At 37.6% G+C, this 21,529-nt stretch overlaps 2 long non-coding RNA genes across 2 annotated transcripts; both read left to right on the top strand.

Moving 5' to 3' along the window:
- The first annotated feature begins 11,077 nt into the window (after positions 1 to 11,077).
- Positions 11,078 to 12,220, top strand: LOC138358336 (uncharacterized). The gene is made up of 3 exons (XR_011225336.1): positions 11,078 to 11,229; positions 11,565 to 11,743; positions 12,126 to 12,220. It is a non-coding gene; the product is annotated as an uncharacterized lncRNA (long non-coding RNA).
- A 3,614-nt stretch (positions 12,221 to 15,834) lies between these two features.
- On the top strand, positions 15,835 to 16,763 carry LOC138358335 (uncharacterized). The gene is made up of 3 exons (XR_011225335.1): positions 15,835 to 16,049; positions 16,185 to 16,353; positions 16,585 to 16,763. It is a non-coding gene; the product is annotated as an uncharacterized lncRNA (long non-coding RNA).
- Positions 16,764 to 21,529: the final 4,766 nt, after the last annotated feature.

Genomic DNA, 21,529 nt, shown 5'->3' with positions numbered 1-21,529 from the left:
ATTCAGGGGACCCTCCTTTTTTAATGTTGTGAGGTGTGGGGGTTGTAGGGTTGGTTCTGTACTCACCTGGTAAGGCTCCTGGCTGTGCTTGCAGGATTTGAGCTCTGGCTCTTGGGTCCCGCCTATCTGGTAGAACTTGCGGGATAGTACCAGTGGAGTGCAGTGGTGCTATTGGCACCTTTGGGGAACACTGTATTACCATCAGAGGTCTGTGCTTGTTACACGACCTACTTGCGAGCATAAGCCTTTTTGCGGGTTCGTCCGTGGACTTCCAGGGCGCACTGGCCTGTTTTCGTATGGCAGTTCTGGCCCATCCTGGTTGTGGGGGTATGTGGGCCGGTGGACTGCTCCTAGTAGCTGCCTGGTGGGCCATCCTCTGGCCGGTCTAGCCTGACCTTGGGCCGGGCTTCAGGTGTAAAAGAACTCCCAGTACCTCATCCAGCAGGTATCGAGCGGGGTTTCTCCGCCGTCGGTCGCCTGGTGCAGGTTTCTGGGCCTGCAGGGTTTTGTTGTGTCTCCGTTGGCCCTGTCTGGGGTCTGCCTGCTCCGTTCTCTGCCTTTTCAGAGGGGAGTTGCTATTTACGTGTTGCAGTGGTGCCTGTTGCTGCTGCTGCACGTGTGCATTGGTACCGTGTTTCACGGTGGCGTGTCCGTGTTCCTGTGTCCGGTTGTGGAGTGGCACTTTGCTGCCGTTTTGTGCCTGGGGTTTTTGTCCCTGCCTGCTTGTCCACCCCTGGTTGTTTTCCTGTTTTTTTTTTGTGCTTCTGCTCTTTCTTCCTGCCTCCTCTGCAGCAGGGATGTTCTGCGTGTGTCCTTATAGGCGTTGGTCAGCCTGTGTCCTGTGATGTGCTTCTTTGTCTCGGTCTATTGCAGTTGTTCGTGCCCCTTGGTTCGGGTCCTGTTCTGGCGGCGACCCTTCCGCCTTCTTTGGTTTCCTAGCTTGCCCTGCCGTTTTTTTTTGGGGGAGGGGGGGGGGGTCTTGCGATGTCTCGCGTCGGACCCGTCGTTTCTGAATTCCTGGCGGGCTTGCATGCTTTGGGGAGTTTTTCTGTTCGGCAGACGTTCCATCTCCTTGTGCCGCCTGGGTTTCGGTGGTCGCGAGTAGTAGGGGGTAAGCGCCACAGAGGATTTTTTTTTTCTGGGGGAAAAAATCCCGTGTAGCGCTTGGGGGTTTTCAGGTGAATTTGCAAAATCCCGTGTAGCGCTTGGGGGTTTTCAGGTGAATTTGGGGAGTCACAGATTTGGGATTAAGGATTTCTTATGAGCGAGTAATTTCTGAGATTTTAGAAGTTTGTTAAAGTTCTTATGATGAAAATAAGTATGAAAATCTTAATGAAAATTTCAGGAAAAAATCCTCTTTAGGACACAGCATTTCCAGGTAAACTCTATGGACAACATTTGCCCGTTTTCAATCACACTTTTTTCAAAAAGCATTTTCAGAGAATATTGTCTTAGACGTTTTGTTAAGGAAAACTGCCATCTTAGCCATAACATTTAGTTTTATATCCATTTACGGCTATTTCACCTGTAATGACCAAAATTTCATCAGAGACCATTTTATACCTAAAAATGAACAGAGTCCACTTTATGAGCAAAAATTAGTCAGAGACAGTTTTAAGCTCAAATTTCATCAGAGTCCAATTATCAACAGAAATTCGCCAGAGTCTACTTTAAAAGCAAAATTAGTCAGAGACAGTTTTAAGCTCAAATTTCATCAGTGTCCTGTAATCTGTGAAAATTTGACAGAGTCCATTGTATACCCAATTTTCGTCAGAGTCCAGTTTATGCTCAAATTCGCCAGAGTCTACTTTGAGAGCAAAATTCATCAGAGTCCAGTTCTTGATCGAAATTAATTAGAGTTCCAATTGAAAACCCAAATTTGGCAGAGACCACATTTTCGCTACTAGCAGTCCAATCCCCCTTAAATTTTAAGCAGTCATATTTCAAAACGTAGTTCAATACAGTAATTTAGTTAACGAGCTCTAGCTCTTGTCCTCCGCCTTAGCTCTCTCTCGTATCTTCGTTAATACCTATTCAAATTCCCCGAAATTTCTACCCTCTGTATTTCAGACGTAGTTTAGTAAATCCAAACAATTATCAAACTCTAGCTCTTGTCCCCAGCTTAGTTCATTTGTACAAGATCGTTAGTAACAGTCCAATCCCCCTGAAATTTTAAACAGTCATATTACAGTCGTAGTAAATAAGATCAAAACAGTTATCGAGCTCCAGCTCTTATCCACACCTTAGTTCTCTCTCGTATATTTGTAAATAACCCATCAATTCCCCTGAAATTTTTACCCTCTGTATTTCAGACACCGATAGTAAGATCAAAACAGTTATCGAGCTCCAGCTCTCGTCCCCAACATAGTTCTCTCTCGTATATTTGAAAATAACCCATCAATTTCCCCAAAAATTTTTACCCTCTGTATTTCAGACATAGTAAATATGATGAAAACAATTATAAAACTCTAGCTCTTGTCCTCTGTCCAAGTTCACTTCTGTAAATTCATTACTATCAGTCCAAATCCCCCTGAGATTTAAACACCCAACTACATTTTCAGACATAGTAAATAAAAACTAGTTCAGTTATCAAGTTTCAACTTTTGTCCCCCAGCTTAGTTCATTTTGTACAAGTTCTTTATTTTCCAACTAAATCACCCTGAGATTTAAGATCACCTTATTTCTAACGTAGTAATATTAATCTGGACATTAGCCAAGCTCCATTTCCTCTGTCATAGATCATCGAACATAATTATATCCAATCAAGTCCCTCTCCAGCCTATCTGTTTATCAGAGTAACCACCTTGCCCTTCTCATCCCCGACGTATCCAAACCTTCAATAATTATACTGTATTTGCATATTTTCACTATATTCACCTGTGTTCTTCACATTTTTTCCGTGTTTTCTGCGTTCATTCCATGTTCTACAAATGTTCACAGCATGCTCAGTTCAATTCTTTCACCGGTTTTTCTCATTTTTTCTGTTTTTCTACCATTTTCCCCGTATGTTCACTATTTTCTTTGTCATGTTTTTCATGTACATCATATGTTCTCTGTATAACTTTTATACTCAATATTCATGTTCTCAATGTTCTTAGCTTGTTCTTCACATGTTCAGTGTTCATTCTTTGTATTCCCTATGATCCTTATCATGTCTTCATATTTTCTATAAGTTCATATTCCCTGCATGTTCACTCTATTCATCAACTTTTTCTTACATGTTTTCTGTGTTCACCGTATGTTCACTGTGTTCATTCCCCTACATAACCTCAATTTTTTTATGTTCTTTGTTTCTTTAAACCAATTTGTTTCTTCCATTCACTAACTAGTTCTTTGTCAAATAATATTATACTGCAATACAGTTCCCTCAACAATTTTAGTCACCCAGTTTTTATTTGCAAAACTATGTCAAAGTATTTCTCGTAGTCAACTTAATAGTTCTACCAACCCCGTTCTTAAACAAATCTACACTTTATTCAGTTCCAAATTTACAAAGACAAACCTTTCTCGTAACTTCTTAACTAAAAATCTTTCGCCAATCAACTAAAACATAGTCTCTTTCCTCATTTCTCAACTAAACTTATTATCCAATCAACCAAAAATTGTCAAAGGAATCTTTCCAACACTGTTCATAACTAAACTTATTCCCTAGTCATCAGAAAATAACCGTGTTCTTCATGTTTCATTGTCATTTCATAACTAAAATTATCCATCAATCAACAGAAAAAGTCATATTCATCATTGTTCCTAACTAAAATTATGTTTTCTTCAAGTAAGAAAATATAGTCAAAGATATCTATCATCGTCGTTCTTAACTGACATTTATACTTTGTGGAGCACTAAAATAGTCACTGTCGTCATATTTTTTTTCTTTGTCTTTCCTCAACTAAAATAGTCAAATGTAACTTTTTCAACACTTTCGTAACTAAAATTATTATTAAAGAGTAACTTTGGTGTTACGGAGAGCACCTTTGACTATTTTTCTTACTTAACGACATATAATTTTTACGAAAGTGCTGAAAAAGTTACATTTGACTATACTTCTTACTTAGCGGCATATAATTTTAGTTACGAAAGTGTTGAAAAAGTTACATTTGACTATTTTAGTTGAGGAAAGACAAAGAAAAAAAATATGACGACAGTGACTATTTTAGTGCTCCACAAAGTATAAATGTCAGTTAAGAACGACGATGATAGATATCTTTGACTATATTTTCTTACTTGAAGAAAACATAATTTTAGTTAGGAACAATGATGAATATGACTTTTTCTGTTGATTGATGGATAATTTTAGTTATGAAATGACAATGAAACATGAAGAACACGGTTATTTTCTGATGACTAGGGAATAAGTTTAGTTATGAACAGTGTTGGAAAGATTCCTTTGACAATTTTTGGTTGATTGGATAATAAGTTTAGTTGAGAAATGAGGAAAGAGACTGTGTTTTAGTTGATTGGCGAAAGATTTTTAGTTAAGAAGTTACGAGAAAGGTTTGTCTTTGTAAATTTGGAACTGAATAAAGTGTAGATTTGTTTAAGAACGGGGTTGGTAGAACTATTAAGTTGACTACGAGAAATACTTTGACATAGTTTTGCAAATAAAAACTGGGTGACTAAAATTGTTGAGGGAACTGTATTGCAGTATAATATTATTTGACAAAGAACTAGTTAGTGAATGGAAGAAACAAATTCGTTTAAAGAAACAAAGAACATAAAAAAATTGAGGTTATGTAGGGGAATGAACACAGTGAACATACGGTGAACACAGAAAACATGTAAGAAAAAGTTGATGAATAGAGTGAACATGCAGGGAATATGAACTTATAGAAAATATGAAGACATGATAAGGATCATAGGGAATACAAAGAATGAACACTGAACATGTGAAGAACAAGCTAAGAACATTGAGAACATAAATATTGAGTATAAAAGTTATACAGAGAACATATGATGTACATGAAAAACATGACAAAGAACATAGTGAACATACGGGGAAAATGGTAGAAAAACAGAAAAAATGAGAAAAACAGGTGAAAGAATTGAACTGAGCATGCTGTGAACATTTGTAGAACATGGAATGAACGCAGAAAACACGGAAAAAATGTGAAGAACACAGGTGAATATAGTGAAAATATGCAAATACAGTTTAATTATTGAAGGTTTGGATACGTCGGGGATGAGAAGGGCAAGGTGGTTACTCTGATAAACAGATAGGCTGGAGAGGGACTTGATCGGATATAATTATGTTCGATGATCTAAGACAGAGGAAATGGAGCTTGGCTAATGTCCAGATTAATTTTACTACGTTAGAAATAAGGTGATCTTAAATCTCAGGGTGATTTAGTTGGAAAATAAAGAACTTGTACAAAATGAACTAAGCTGGGGGACAAGAGTTGAAACTTGATAACTGAACTGGTTTTTATTTACTATGAAAATGTAGTTGGGTGTTTAAATCTCAGGGGGATTTGAACTGATAGTAATGAATTTACAGGAGTGAACTTGGACAGAGGACAAGAGCTAGAGTTTTATAATTGTTTACATCATATTTACTATGTCTGAAATACAGAGGGTAAAAAATTTTGGGGAAATTTATGGGTTATTTACAAATATACGAGAGAGAACTAAGTTGGGGATGAGAGCTGGAGCTCGATAACTGTTTTGATCTTATTTACGGTGTCTGAAATACAGAGGGTAAAAATTTCAGGGGAATTGATGGGTTATTTACAAATATACGAGAGAGAACTAAGGTGGGGACGAGAGCTGGAGCTCGATAACTGTTTTGATCTTATTTACTACGACCGAAATATGACTGTTTAAAATTTCAGGGGGATTGGACTGTTACTAACGATCTTGTACAAATGAACTAAGCTGGGGACAAGAGCTAGAGTTTGATAATTGTTTGGATTTACTAAACTACGTCTGAAATACAGAGGGTAGAAATTTCGGGGAATTTGAATAGGTATTAACGAAGATACGAGAGAGAGCTAAGGCGGAGGACAAGAGCTAGAGCTCGTTAACTAAATTACTGTATTGAACTACGTTTTGAAATATGACTGCTTAAAATTTAAGGGGGATTGGACTGCTAGTAGCGAAAATGTGGTCTCTGCCAAATTTGGGTTTTCAATTGGAACTCTGATTAATTTCGATCAAGAACTGGACTCTGATGAATTTTGCTCTCAAAGTAGACTGGCGAATTTGAGCATAAACTGGACTCTGATGAATTTTGCTCTCAAAGTAGACTGGCGAATTTGAGCATAAACTGGACTCTGACGAAAATTGGGTATAAAATGGACTCTGTCAAATTTTCACAGATTACAGGACACTGATGAAATTTGAGCTTAAAACTGTCTCTGACTAATTTTGCTTTCAAAATAGACTCTGACGAATTTCTGTTGATAATTGGACTCTGATGAAATTTGAGCTTAAAACTGTCTCTGACTAATTTTTGCTCATAAAGTGGACTCTGTTCATTTTTAGGTATAAAATGGTCTCTGATGAAATTTTGGTCATTACAGGTGAAATAGCCGTAAATGGATATAAAACTAAATGTTATGGCTAAGATGGCAGTTTTCCTTAACAAAACGTCTAAGACAATATTCTCTGAAAATGCTTTTTGAAAAAAGTGTGATTGAAAACGGGCAAATGTTGTCCATAGAGTTTACCTGGAAATGCTGTGTCCTAAAGAGGATTTTTTTCCTGAAATTTTCATTAAGATTTTCATACTTATTTTCGTCATAAGAACTTTAACAAACTTCTAAAATCTCAGAAATTACTCGCTCATAAGAAATCCTGAATCCCAAATCTGTGACTCCCCAAATTCACCTGAAAACCCCCAAGCGCTACACAGGATTTTGCAAATTCACCTGAAAACCCCCAAGCGCTACACGGGATTTTTCCCCCAGAAAAAAATCCTCTGTGGCGCTTACCCCCTACTACTGTCGCGCCTGAGATCTTCTCGCGGCTCCGCCTATTTCCTGGGCTCGGAGGGGCCTTGACGGGGCTGCTTATGTTCTGCCTCGTGGTCTCGCCTCCGGTTGGTGGTCGGGTGGCTTCGTGGTAGGTGTCCCACCTGCGTGCTTCTCTTGGCGGCAGTATGGGGAATTTTGGCGGTCCTTCCTTTTCCTGTCCCTTCTTAGGTGGTTACTCTTGTTAGCTTGGTTTACTCTCGGTTTGGTTTTCTAGTGGGGGTTGGGGGCCGTCGTCTTGCCACATACTGTCGCCTCTTTTCGTGCGGCGCAGGCGGAGCCGCTTCAGCTTGCTTTCGGTCTTGGTGTTGCTTCTGCACCGTTAGTCAGCTGTCTTGTGCGTCGTTTTACCTCCGGCCTGTTCGTGCGCCGCTTGCACCATCCTGGTCTCTTGTCAGCGTGCTCTGTCTTCTCCTCGGTTGGTAGTGCCCCTTCGGTTCCGGTGTGTTTTTTCGTCGGCTCTTTCCTTTGGGCCTTTGCCTCTGGGGGTCGAGTCGCTGAGTTTTCTTGCTCCTTCGGTTTTAGCGTTTTGGTTGTTTGGTGGGAGCAGTCTCCATCTTTTCTGGGGCGGGTGGGGCTGCTGCATTCTGGAGGGGTCCAGGGTTTGTTGGTGCTTCGTTGGTCGGGCCGGGGGTGTGTCGTTTTTGTGTTCAGTGGCGGCCCTCCGCTGTTGTTTGCGTGCCACGGCGTTTGGGTCCGGAGCGCGTTTTGCGTTGATCCGGTTCTGTTCTTCCCGGTTCGCGGGTGATAGTGTCCCGGGTGGTCAGCCGTGTTCTTGCGGCTAAGCTGCCTGTGTTCTTCCCTCATGCCTGTGGCGTTCGTGGCTTCGCTGCTCTTGCTGCCGTCTGGGCGACGTGGCCTTGCGGTCTTTCGGGCATGGATTTTTGGTGTTCGTGCAGGGGCCTTGCTGCTCGTGGTTGTCGTGTTGTTCCCGGGATTTTCGGGGCTGTGGCGCCTTGGGTTGGCGTTTGCTGCCGGTTGTCTCGCCTCCTTGGGGGGTGCGTGGTGTCCGCCTCCCGGTTCTGTCCCTTTGACCTTCCTCTGTGGGTAGTTAGCTCAGGGGAGCCGACGGGGCTCCCCCCAGAAAACCAGCGTTGAATGTAATGAAACGCCATTTTCTGGGTGAGACCCGGAGGCTCACCGGCAACCCTCCCTCCCTCCGGTCGGCGTTTTTCGCGTGTTTTGACATCCAGCCTCAGAACTGATGGGTGGATAACCGGCGTGGGAGGTCTGGGGCTCCCCCTTCCCCCTCCCGGGGAGGGGGGAGCTGCGCAGACAGCGGCGCGGTGACGTATGACGTCATACTAGTTTCCTTGTTTTCTGTTGAAGAGTTCTATCCACTAGTTCGGCTTAGGTAGCAATTTTCACCAGAATTGGGGTTTGTTTTGGAATACTTACCTTTCTGGATGCTTGACCCGGTCGATGGCAGACATAGAATGCTTCCAACCACACAGGGGTTTCTATAGGCCATTGCTCCCCTTGCCTCTCTGAGGGGGCCAGGTTCTGGCTCGTGGTCCCCGGTAGGCCCTAGAACTCCATACACATGACTGATGCCAAAGTCTGACATTAGCATATCAGCCAGTAAAGCTCCGGGGAGCCTCCGGGTCTCACCCAGAAAATGGCGTTTCATTACATTCAACGCTGGTTTTTTATTTAGTTATTTATTCCATGACCCATATTTGTGTGTTCCTATATCATAGTATAATGATAGGTTTAATTGCTAGTGTAGATTTCATTTTGCCTCAGACTTAAAATTATTTAGGTTTTTGGTGTTTTATTATTCAAAATTTGTTTATAGATAATCCAAGGTTATAGTCAACTTCTCCTTTGAAAACAGATATTTACCTGAATGCCACAAACTCTAGTAGCCTAGAAGAGTACAGGAAGACCGTGGCTTGTCGAAATTCCCCCCATTTGCCTTTATGATCTTTTTTTGGGTATATTTAGAAATTCAGCACAGTTTTGGCAGTTACAGCTCTGGTAGGTAAGCAGTTCCATGTGTTAATAACCCTCTGGGTCAAAAATAATTTCCTGTTGTCAGTCCTACATTTTGGTTTGTTGAACTTGAAACCGTTGCTCTTTGATTGTATTACATCTGAACCAAACTAGCCAAACTTTTTTTGATAATGTCATTGACTGCTTCATATCTGGCAATCTTTCCCTGTGTCTTATGACAGATTAGGCCATGGCTGCCATATTGGTCTGCCCATGCATAGCCGCAAATACACCGGTGTTCGGTGGAGATAGGGGCAGCGATGGTCATAGACAGCCAAAAAATGTAGATAGTTTACAAATTAAAAATAGATAAAGTGTTGTGGAATACCATTCTTAAAGGTTGATTTTCTGCCAAACAGCCCTTCTGCCTGCTTCTCTTTCACCTCCACACATTCAAAGTTCTGACTTCTCAACTAGTGTACCAACATATACTCAAACATATTTACAAGCTGCAGAACAAACACCAAAATCATTCAATTCTGGTACGTCTCTATTTGAACTATGTAATGTAATATAATCTTAGTACCTAGTATCTACTATATATATATATATATATATATATATATATATATATATATATATATATATATATATATATATATATATATATATATATATATATATATATATATATATATATATATATATATATATATATATATATATATATATATATATCATAGTCTAACTAACACATTACTGAAAGCTGTCAGTTGTTCTAGATGCTTATATAATATGTATAAAATGCACTTTTATTTATTACATCTATTTGCTCTTGAAGATTTTCCTGACTAATTTAGAATCCCATATTTCAAAGTACTTGCTGCAGAACTGGAGGAAATTTATGATTCTCAAGCAAGCATTTCTGATTGGCAAAAAAGAAGAATAAATAGTTAGATTAAATGGGGAGAACGTAGGTCAATGTTGTTTAGCTGGACATTGTCGAAGTTGGGTGTTCCAGATAAAGGTAAATAACATCTTTAGTGTGTAATTATGGATAAATTTCAATGTAATTATGAAATGCATGATTAATGTCAATCTCTGAATACACTTAGATGTTTGTCATTTTTAAACTTGGTATACAATATTTCTGAATCCAGTATTACCATTCAAAGTACATAATTACATTATTTTTTGGAAAACCAGGCAAATGTTGTGTACAATGTAGAAGTTGTGAGGCAAGCATAAAATGTGAAAACTGCTTTCATTTTTTGTCATAAATGTGATCACCAGCAGCATTTTGTAATGCCTTTCCACCAGCGATTCTGCTGGAAAAATGGGTTCTTCGAGCCTTTAGACCCAACACAAACTGTGTGTTCAGATGGGAATGTCATTCACTGGAGTAAGTAATGTACCTGTAGTCTGTTTCTTATACTCTCATTTCTATCCTGAACCAAGCAGTGTTTTAAAATTTTATTTAGTTCATGTAATTTTTTTAGTAGTTTTTGTATTGGTCATTTTCCTCATTAATTATTGATTACCTCATTAATTACAGATTTTTATTTAAATAAATGAATTTTTATTTGTTATTAAATATAAATCTTTCATGTAACTCCAGTTAATGCTAAAAAAATTATTAGTAATTTAAAATGTAATGATTGAAACATGTATTTATTTTGCTGCATAGCTGATCTTGTAAATTTAATTGTTACCAGAGCCTGTTGTACCAGCACATCCACCTAATTCCTGCCCGAACTGCAGTGAGAGCAAGTTCACAACTTTAAGCTCCAATAATTTGTGCATCTTTGTAACTTTAAGTGGTAGGTTACTTTAAGAAACATTTATTTGATACTAGTATTGGTAGCTGGCATTGCTCAGGTGACCCAGGCTGCAGTCTTCATCAATATAACCATTTATACTTCACTCTCTTTACCACTGTATCTTCACTTATGAAGACGTATTTATATCACATACGTATTTATAACCATACAGAGAATTGTTTATGGGTTGGTTTACACATATTTTGATAGCCACACTTGAATCCCTTGCCAAATAAAATTGTTTTACTTCAATTTTTTTTATTTTTTTGTGGGGGGCAGGAAGGTATGATCTGTATACCCCAATATTTAGGTGCAAGTGCGGATATGTAGATAAAGAACTTGGGAAAGCCATGCACCAGTCTGGTTTTTATTCAATTGGAAGAAATAGTAGCACTTTCTACAGCATAAATCTATTGGATTCCTGGCATTTTCTCAAGAGAAGCAGCCCTGGAACTTCTCTTCAGGCATTAGTTAGTGCACTGGAATTATTTGGTGCTTCTCGAGGGCGTGTAAGTTTTCATACCATTACTGTTTTAATAGTGCAAGTATTAAATTGGTGTATAAACTTAAAAACTAAGTTTGTTACTAAGCAAATGCATTGTCATTATTTAAGAAATAGGGTTAAATATTATTAAATTAATAAATAGCATGAATATTCTAAATATATATTTTATATATGTCTAATATCATAAGAAATGGAAATGGATTACCAATCTTTAACAATTTCTCTTTCTATGTAATGCTCATGTTTATTTTCATTTCCTGCAGGTATTTATAGTCTGTTGCTTAACATTCCACTGCTAGGCACTTTTTGATAATTACTTACACACATTTTACATCTTAGCATGGTCCCATCAATTTTGAGACAACAAAAAGAGTCTTCTTTGAATGGCGTTTCCATCAGTATGAACTTGGGAGAATAAAAGGAGAATTTGACAAGGGGTGCCCTGCATGTGATACAACACCTGTGGCTGTACATATTGATGGCAACAAGAAACTGTATCGTTACAACAAAGTTGGGAGGTAAATATTCTAGTTAAAATATTTAATGCTGCTCATTATTGTTAAGGTATAATGTAAGGTGTAGTAATATGTTTGTAGTACTATAAACACAGCACTGTATAATATTTATATAGTGTCATGCATCTTTTAATCAGATTTTTTTTAATTGTTAACTGATTACACCTTTATTACTTGTCTTTCAAGTTCAGTTGAATTTTTTTATTTGGACTAAGGCTTTACTAATTAAAAAATATTTATTTCACTATATACATTCATTTAGAATAGGAGGGATTATGATGTGAATGCCAGCATGGGTAGTTGAATTAGTTTTAAGTGAAATGATGTTTAACTGTCATCAAAATGTCTCACACAATGAACATTCATTAATTTAATATCATTCCAGAGGGATCAGAAACTCATATTATTCTGGTGGTATCTTCGCTTGTGACAAAGAAGTTCAAGATCACGTTTCCACTATTCAGAACCTTAAAACTCAAGAATATTTTTACATCTGTTCGAAAGCCTAAAAATAGGTTTTCATATAGAAACCTAAGACCTAATACCAGGTTTTTACCCATACAATATTTGAAGAGTACCTTTATATATTAGCTTGAGACATTATCAATAATGTATATTAATTGGACGGTTCCTAACTATATCATGTTCAAAAATATCTATAAAATATATGTAATGCATATTGAATGATGAAAAATATTACATAAAAAAAATTACATTTATATATGACTAATATATATATATATATATATATATTTTATTAAATATGACCGAAAAAGTAAGATTAATAATTCTAACACGAATTTTCTCAATCTTTCGTACATTATGCTTCACTGTTGGAGGTAAATCAAAAATCACTTCTCCAAAATTCAACTAAACTACTCTGAGGAAACTACTCCAAGCTTGTACTAAAGAGGCACCCTTCTTGAGCCCGGATGGGCACATGTATAAGCAAGTAGATGGGGTCGCTATGGGTTCTCCCCTAGGTGTCCTGTTTGCAAACTTCTACATGGGTACCATCGAGCAAAAAGTCTTAGTCGACATGAACTTGAAACCGGCCATATACTGCAGGTATGTTGACGACATTTTTACACAGGTACCTGATGTCAGACATCTGCAGGAGCTGAAGGAGGCATTTGAGCAGAGTTCCGTGCTGCGTTTCACTTACGAGACGGAAAAGGATGGGAAGCTGCCTTTTCTAGATGTAACAGTCATGGAAAAGAGCGGAGGTTTCCACACTGCAGTCTACACAAAGGAAACAAACATAGGAATGTGCCTAAATGCCAACAGCGACTGCCCTGACAGGTACAAGAGGAGTGTTGTTAACGCATACGTCGACCGTGCTCTCAGCCACAGCTCAGAATGGAAGCAAGTCGACGAAGAACTCTGTAGGGTAAGGCAGGTTCTAGTCAATAACGGCTTCTCCAATGGTTTCATCGAAGACATCATAAGAAGGAAAGTGAAAAGCCATGCAACCTCCGAAGAGACAACTAACACAACACCTATACCCCCTATTAGACTATTTTACAGGAACTTCTTTTCCACAGCTCATAAAACAGAGGAAAGGGTCCTGAAAGATATTGTTAATAGAAACGTTATCCCTACAGACAAAAATCAGAGGATACAACTGACGATTTACTATAAAACCAGAAAAACGGCCAGCCTACTCATGAGAAACTCTCCAGACACGAAACAGAACGCTTTAAAAGAGACTAACGTCGTCTATGCCTTCAAATGCCCACTTGGGGACTGTAAGCTCCAAAAAACCCAGTATATAGGCAAGACAACAACATCTCTTTCTAGGCGTTTAACGATGCATAAACAACAGGGCTCCATTAAGGGACATATAATCTCTTCCCATAACCAAACCATCGCCAGAGAAATCCTAGTAAACAACACAGAAATCATCGATAGATACAGCGATAGCAGGCGGCTAGACGTTTGCGAGGCACTACACATCAAGAAGTCAACACCAGCAATCAACAGCCAATTATTGCACAACTATATTCTACCCACCTCAAGACTCCGCTCCAATATAGAAGCATCAAGAAATATGGACCAATAGGCTTTCTACAAACACTTCTATTCAATATCCATTGTTTCGTGTTCTGTCTTGTGTTGATACTTTTAATACCCTATTAATATCCTCTAATGCCACATCATCCTTCCCACCTTACTCAAATGTAATGCCACATCACCCTTCCCACCTCACTCAAATGTAGATATAAAATCAGGGAAACGCAAGTTTTAATCAGTTGTGTATTTGTGAAGTCTTTGAAAATGTAATAAGTTTTACGAAACGCGCCCGTGTCGCGTCAGACTAGAAATAAAAATGAATTTTGGAGAAGTGATTTTTGATTTACCTCCAACAGTGAAGCATAATGTACGAAAGATTGAGAAAATTCGTGTTAGAATTATTAATCTTACTTTTTCGGTCATATTTAATAAAATATGTCTACAGGAAAGACTGCTACCAAAATATACTAATATATATATATATATATATATATATATATATATATATATATATATATATATATATATATATATATATATATATATATATATATATATATATATATATATATATATATATATATTTACTTTTGTCCAACAGAGTAGCCATATGTGTGGAGTGTCGACATTGAAAGCTGCCAAAAATAAACCTGTTTCATTTAGAAGTTTGGATGAAACCGGCATAAGCATGGCTTCCTGTCGACATGGAATTATTCTTGCTGCATTAAATATGTATCAGGGAGACCTCTAAAGTTATGCCCACTATTTGCAAATGAACCGTTTACAAAATGTGTCCTTCATATGCCAGGATATCATCTGTAAATACTGGCCATGGGCCTTAAAGATTTCATCAAGAGAACAGAAGTTCTCACTTGGGCAAGGAAAGCCTTTTTTAGGAGTCCTACATGCCAAAGGACATTCTTGGTATTGTCAGGTAAATAATCTAATACTGTAATAATATTTTGACTTCGTTTTACTGTAAGTTGGAAAATATAATTTCTTTTCAACTCTTATATGTAAGGATTTATCTATGTTAAATGCAAATTGTTAATACAGTAGGTAGTTTTTAACAAACGTTATGCTATTATGTCAAAGGTTTTGTATAGAGGGCGGTGGCAAGAAGGAAGTGGCCTGACATCTGGGGAGGAGGCAGAGCAAGTATTTTCCTACCTTTCAAGATATAACAACAACACTAAGAACATGCTTAAAGCTGGTATGTGTTAATTTTTGTTTAATCTAGTTCTAAATTTTGTACCTTTCAATCAAATCAGTACAATGGTAATATTTGATGGTTATATATATCCAGATAATGTTATAAAATAATATTAGAATATAGGAAATTGCAGAAAGGCATTTTGGCTCATATAAAGTAGCATTATACTCATATGCAACCAACATATACATGTATAATCCTTGTTTGAAAAATCAAGATGTCCCTGTTTTTATGCTTTCTTTCACATCCTGATATTTTTAATCTTATTACTTTACCACTATTTTTGAGCTCTTTGTTTCCTCTGAAATAACAATTAATTCATTCCACTTAAGACAGCATCAATATCATCATCCTTTTACTTTCCAATCAGTATTTTGAGACACAGTATTAAGATGTCAGTGAATAACTAAATTTATTTCCACAGAGCGTACAGAAGAACTGACAGAGGGGGCACTCTTTTGGAATCACAGAAAAATTAATGGAATGCCTCAGGCATTAGTTGCCAGATTCAGAAAGGTATTAACATATGAATTGTTCTATACAATGAAAATATAGAATTATATATAAATATACAATTGTTCTATACAATGAATCAAGTGTATATACATGTTTTTATTTATCTTTAATCTTATTATAAGACACTAATGGTATTTTCTTCTCATAAACAAAGTAAAATTGGATAAAAACCCACTTGTGTATTTGGGAAATTTATGTAAAGAATTACACCAAGTCTTTCACACACTCCTTGGTGCTTTGTCAAGGTCTGAATCTGAAAAACACATACTCAGACCTTGACAAAGCACTAAGGATAGTTCAAAAGACTTTGTTTAACTCTGAACATAAATTTTACAATAAATATGATGGCATTTATTTTTAAATAGGCCACAGAGACAGCTGCAGCAGTTTCAAATGAGATTCACAGGCTTAATGTCCCAGAATCTGTAATTGAGAAATGGAGATCAGAATTACTGATCATTGCAAGATCCTTAAATAACAGATCCTCTGCCAATAACATTGAGCATACTATCGAGGCATATGGAGAGAATATAAGGCATCGCAAAAATCAGATTACCACTTATGCAGGTAGACATTAATTGCTTTTTCGTTTGTTCACTGAAACCTAAACATTAATACAGTACACAGTTGTTAAATTAGTTTTTCTATGTAAAATACTATTGGTGCAAATCAAATATTTGATAACAACCTGAAACTTTACAGTTTCATCTAAAATGAGAGCTGTATTGAGAAACAAAAATGAAGTTGAGAAAAAAAAAACTACGAGATCTCATAAAAATCTACAATCAGAACCATCCGGATTTGTCTGAAGCAGATGTTTTAACTGGCATCCTTCCATGGCACAATTTATTGCTTCATCAAAACACAAGTGGTATTTACACAAGATCTAATGATTCATTAGTTTTCTCAGCATTTTCAAATATTTATATATTATTTGTATTAATTGTACTTTTATATATGGAAAGACTGCAATACCATTAAATTGAGTTTGTTTTCTAAAGATAAATTTTATAGATACAATTTTTAATGATGTTTAATTCACAAATGATTCCCATTATCATAATTTGTCAATCACATACTATATTTTCATTTTGCATTATAGTGTCCCTGACTGAAAAAAGAAGTGCAGTGGAAAAGTTTGAGCTCCAGAAGAGATGTAGAGAGGAGGAATCACTAACCATTCAAGAAATGATAACATGGTTACAGTGCTACAAAAAGAAAAGGGACAAACTATCCGAGTATATTCAAGAATTACAATGTGATTCTTTCCCTTCATGTCTCTGCAAGATAAGACATTCAAAATACTTTTTGCAATTTAGATCTTCAAAACACTCAACTCACTTAAATGTGTTCAATTAGTCAGAGTAATATTGCCATCACCTTTCACATTTAAACTATGAAACACTTCCATTTTCAAGAGTGGTACTGTGGAGAATATGGCTTTTATTATTATTTGTATCCTTTTGTTTTACTTAATCTATACTTTTATATATTTGCATTACGTACAACTAAATAGGTACAGTATATATTTGACTCTAAGATGTTTTAAATATTATATTCCAGGATTCTAACACGAACACCATTGAAAACCCAATTCTGTCAGAAGAAGAGAAACGTGGATTATTGGCTCTTCTCAATCAGGGTCAAAAGCAATGTGCTGACAAGCTTACTGAAGCCAAACATTTATTTAGTTCCTACCAGCCAAATGAGGTCTATGAGCCTTTCTTGGAGCTCTTAGAAAGTAATGAAGATGAAGACATGTATTTACAAAATGAATAGATACAAATGAACAAATCCACAAGGGCCATGATGAGGGTTCGAACCTATGTCCGAGAGGATCCCACACGAGCCTTAATGGACTGTATTACGACATGGCAAAACAATTCCAACCGGGAGTTCAACTGACCTCAATCATAGATTTAAGGCATCACGCTATAGTGATTTCTGTGTTTAACAAATAGATACAAGATAGGCTTTAAATTTTTAAATTTTTACTTACTTTTGTCCTGTTGCTTGGTTACATGAATTGACCACACAAATTATGTTGCTTAGTTATAGAGATTCTTATAACTACATGAATTTTGTTGTTCATTTATAAGCCCATTATGTGCCTCTAAAAATTTCCACTGCCACTCACAGGATGGGTATGTTGTGCATAATAAATAAACTAAACTAATATTTTATATGCATATACTTTTGTCTTTTAATACAATAAAACTGGATTATATTAAAATATTTTCCTCATGCTGTGTTTTTCTCAACCCTCTGAAACTATCACTGGAAAAAAAAAGTGGTAGCCAAGAGGAGGATTCGAACCCCTCACTTGGTACTCTCAAGCTAGCACTGTAGACCACCATGCAACTACTTTGTGAAAATTAATGCCACCTGGGATACCACTGAATCCTCTGATTAAATCCAATTCTCAATGATACATCACATCAATATGATTTCATAATACAAAGGCATGCATACTCTCAATATAAAATACCTTAAACACTCAAGTGAGTGTTGTATATTGATGTGTGATTTAAAAGTTGAGTAGGTATGGAGGACAAGTACTGGGCATTATTGTTTGGGATGGTAAAAAATCAAGTCAAAATGTTTATTCAGGTAAATGTACATACATAGATGAGTTACAAACATAATGTTGGATTTATAGATAGAGCTAGTGCATACAATACCTAAACCCATTAATGTGCACAGCGTTTCGGGCAAGGTTTGGGTGTCACATTTCATGATTGCTTGAGAGAGGGGGAAGGAAAGAGAGAGAAACGGGGAGATGGAGGCAACGGGTATTTGAGGCTGAAATACGCAGAGTAGAAAGCTTTCAATAGAAATAGCAGCAGTAAAAATTAGTCCTGAAGTGTCATAAAGGACAGGGGTCGTAAGAAGACTTTGAGAAGACTACCTACAGATATCATAAGGACTTCCAACCATTCGCCATGCTGGAGGACGAATGATCGTCGTCATTCCTTCATTTTCTAGTGTGTGGATTGGTCAACATAAGGGAGGAATCCTGATTATATGTGGCATATTTAGTCGAGCATACAGACGTATGTAGGTGAAACCTTGCTGAACAATGGTGTGAGTTGAGCGCACTGAGAGTCGGTACAGTATCTCGCAAGTATGTTCTAGACCACACTTTTATTTATTTATTTTTTTTTAAGATATATACAAGAGTTGTTACATTCTTGTACAGCCACTAGTACGCGTACGTTTCGGGCAAGTCCTTAATCCTATGGTCCCTGGAATACGATCCCCTGCCGCGAAGAATCGTTTTTTCCTCCAAGTACACATTTTACTGTTGCGTTAAACAGAGGCTACAGTTAAGGAATTGCGCCCAGTAAATCCTCCCCGGCCAGGATACGAACCCATGACATAGCGCTCGCGGAACGCCAGGCGAGTGTCTTACCACTACACCACGGAGACTGCTGAGACCACGGAGACTTGAGAGTAGATTAGTTAATATTTGCTATTCTGCTGCTTATATGCTCTTGGCAACAAAGTAAGGTGTAGTAGAGGGGATAGTAGCAATAATAAGAACTGCAGAGGGCCTATTGGCCCATACAAGGCAGCTCCTATTATAACCACCGAATGAGAAGGAGACAGTAATAGGAATAAGAAGAGGATAGCAAGGGAGCGTAGGAGCAGACAATGAAAAGTAAAAGGGAGAAGTGAGAAAGTTATGTTCTGGTCTTGTGCTTACACTCATGGTGGGTAGAGTAAATAGTTCCGTGATTTGGGTGTTCATGGTAGGTTGTTCTATTCTTATGTGAATTATAAATAAATAAAATAATTGCTTCAAGAATTTGTAATCTACCCACCATCAGGCTTGTTCGCATTATATATATATATATATATATATATATATATATATATATATATATATATATATATATATATATATATATATATATATATATATATATATATTTATATATATATATATATTTATATATATATATATATAGGGTACCACCTATAGCTGGAAGAAGGGGGACCCATACATAGCCTCGGAGGAAACCACGCATAACGCATTAGAGGGAATGTTTAGATCCCCTCCAATACAGTTTCTGTGTGCTTTTCTCCTACCACCCCATTCCTTTTTTATTTTTTGTGCTTTATTATGCATTTGATGGTTACAAGATTTACATGGGTTGATACAAAAATAATAATGCAAAAAGGTGCTTAAAGGTTATGGATCTCTTGAAAAACACAACAATGGGAAACATTGATGAATGTCACAGACGGGTTCGATCATTGTTGCAAGTCAAACACTTCTTTGAATTCCTCTGAAGTTGGACTAGTGCCCAAGACGCAACAGGCATTTCCCCTCTGAATCGCCACACTGAGGCGTTGGAACAAGAAACTTTTTGCTCTCTGGTCTTTTGTAGCGCTGATCAATTTGTCCCCCAATTCCTTCAGGAACTTCAATGCACATTTTCCCCACGAACCGAGGGTCTCCGAGCCGATCGGAACAAAGCTGTAGCAGTGTGCTAGACCTCTGTATTTAATAATTTTCTGCGATTCCCCGAAAGAAGCAGCACCACCGCTTTCACGTGTGCTGTAGTGGAGGTAGGTACTGGCCAGTGTGGCAGCGCACGTGTAGTCCCATACCACTTGCTTACCATCCTTCCAAGGTAGCAAGGTGGCCCCATCAGGGCGCTTCTGAGGGTCGTTAGGTCTGGATCTAATATATATATATATATATATATATATATATATATATATATATATATATATATATATATACATATATATGACAATGTCAGACCATGGAGGAAAAATGAAACAGGAATTTCCTTAAGTACTTTCGTATATTAATACATCTTCAGAAGGAGTCTTCTGAAGATGTATTAATATATATATGTATGTATGTATATATATATATATATATATATATATATATATATATATATATATATATATATATACATAAATATATAAATATATATATATATGGCACAACTCTCCTAAACACGAGAGTGAAGTATACAACTTTAGAACACTTTCCCACCAGGAGACTCGAACCCTAGCCAGCACTGAAGCCTTCCAGCAACTGGCATAACAGGTACGCCTTAACCCGCTCCACCACCTGCTCAGACCCTTAAAAGAGATGGTAATTTCGGAGTATTTAAATACCACAAAGATCACCACCTCCCAAGAGCACTAGAGGAAGTGAGGGGTCATTTATACGTTTATTTCATCAAGTCCCTGTTAATATGGAAGAACACTGTGTCTATGAACTTAAGGCACAACTCTCCTAAACACGAGAGTGAAGTATACAACTTTAGAACACTTTCCCACCAGGAGACTCGAACCCTAGCCAGCACAGAAGCCTTCCAGCAACTGGCATAACAGGGACGCCTTAACCCGCTCCACCACCTGCTCAGACCCTTAAAAGAGATGGTAATTTTGGAGTATTTAAATACCACAAAGATCACCACCTCCCAAGACCACTAGAGCAAGTGAGGGGTCATTTATACGTTTATTTCATCAAGTCCCTGTTAATATGGGAGAACACTGGAGAACAGTGTTCTCCCATATTAACAGGGACTTGATGAAATAAACGTATAAATGACCCCTCACTTGCTCTAGTGCTCTTGGGAGGTGGTGATCTTTGTGGTATTTAAATACTCCGAAATTACCATCTCTTTTAAGGGTCTGAGCAGGTGGTGGAGCGGGATAAGGCGTACCTGTTATGCCAGTTGCTGGAAGGCTTCTGTGCTGGCTAGGGTTCGAGTCTCCTAGTGGGAAAGTGTTCTAAAGTTGTATACTTCACTCTCGTGTTTAGGAGAGTTGTGCCTTAAGTTCATAGACACAGTGTTCTCCCATATTAACAGGGACTTGATGAAATAAACGTATAAATGACCCCTCACTTGCTCTAGTGCTCTTGGGAGGTGGTGATCTTTGTGGTATTTAAATACTCCGAAATTACCATCTCTTTTAAGGGTCTGAGCAGGTGGTGGAGCGGGATAAGGCGTACCTGTTATGCCAGTTGCTGGAAGGCTTCTGTGCTGGCTAGGGTTCGAGTCTCCTGGTGGGAA

Source organism: Procambarus clarkii, chromosome 83 (genome assembly GCF_040958095.1).
Source record: "Procambarus clarkii isolate CNS0578487 chromosome 83, FALCON_Pclarkii_2.0, whole genome shotgun sequence".
Classification (NCBI taxonomy): domain Eukaryota; kingdom Metazoa; phylum Arthropoda; class Malacostraca; order Decapoda; family Cambaridae; genus Procambarus; species Procambarus clarkii.
The sequence above is the reverse complement of the archived record's forward strand: the minus strand, read 5'-3'. Positions and strand labels throughout refer to the sequence as shown.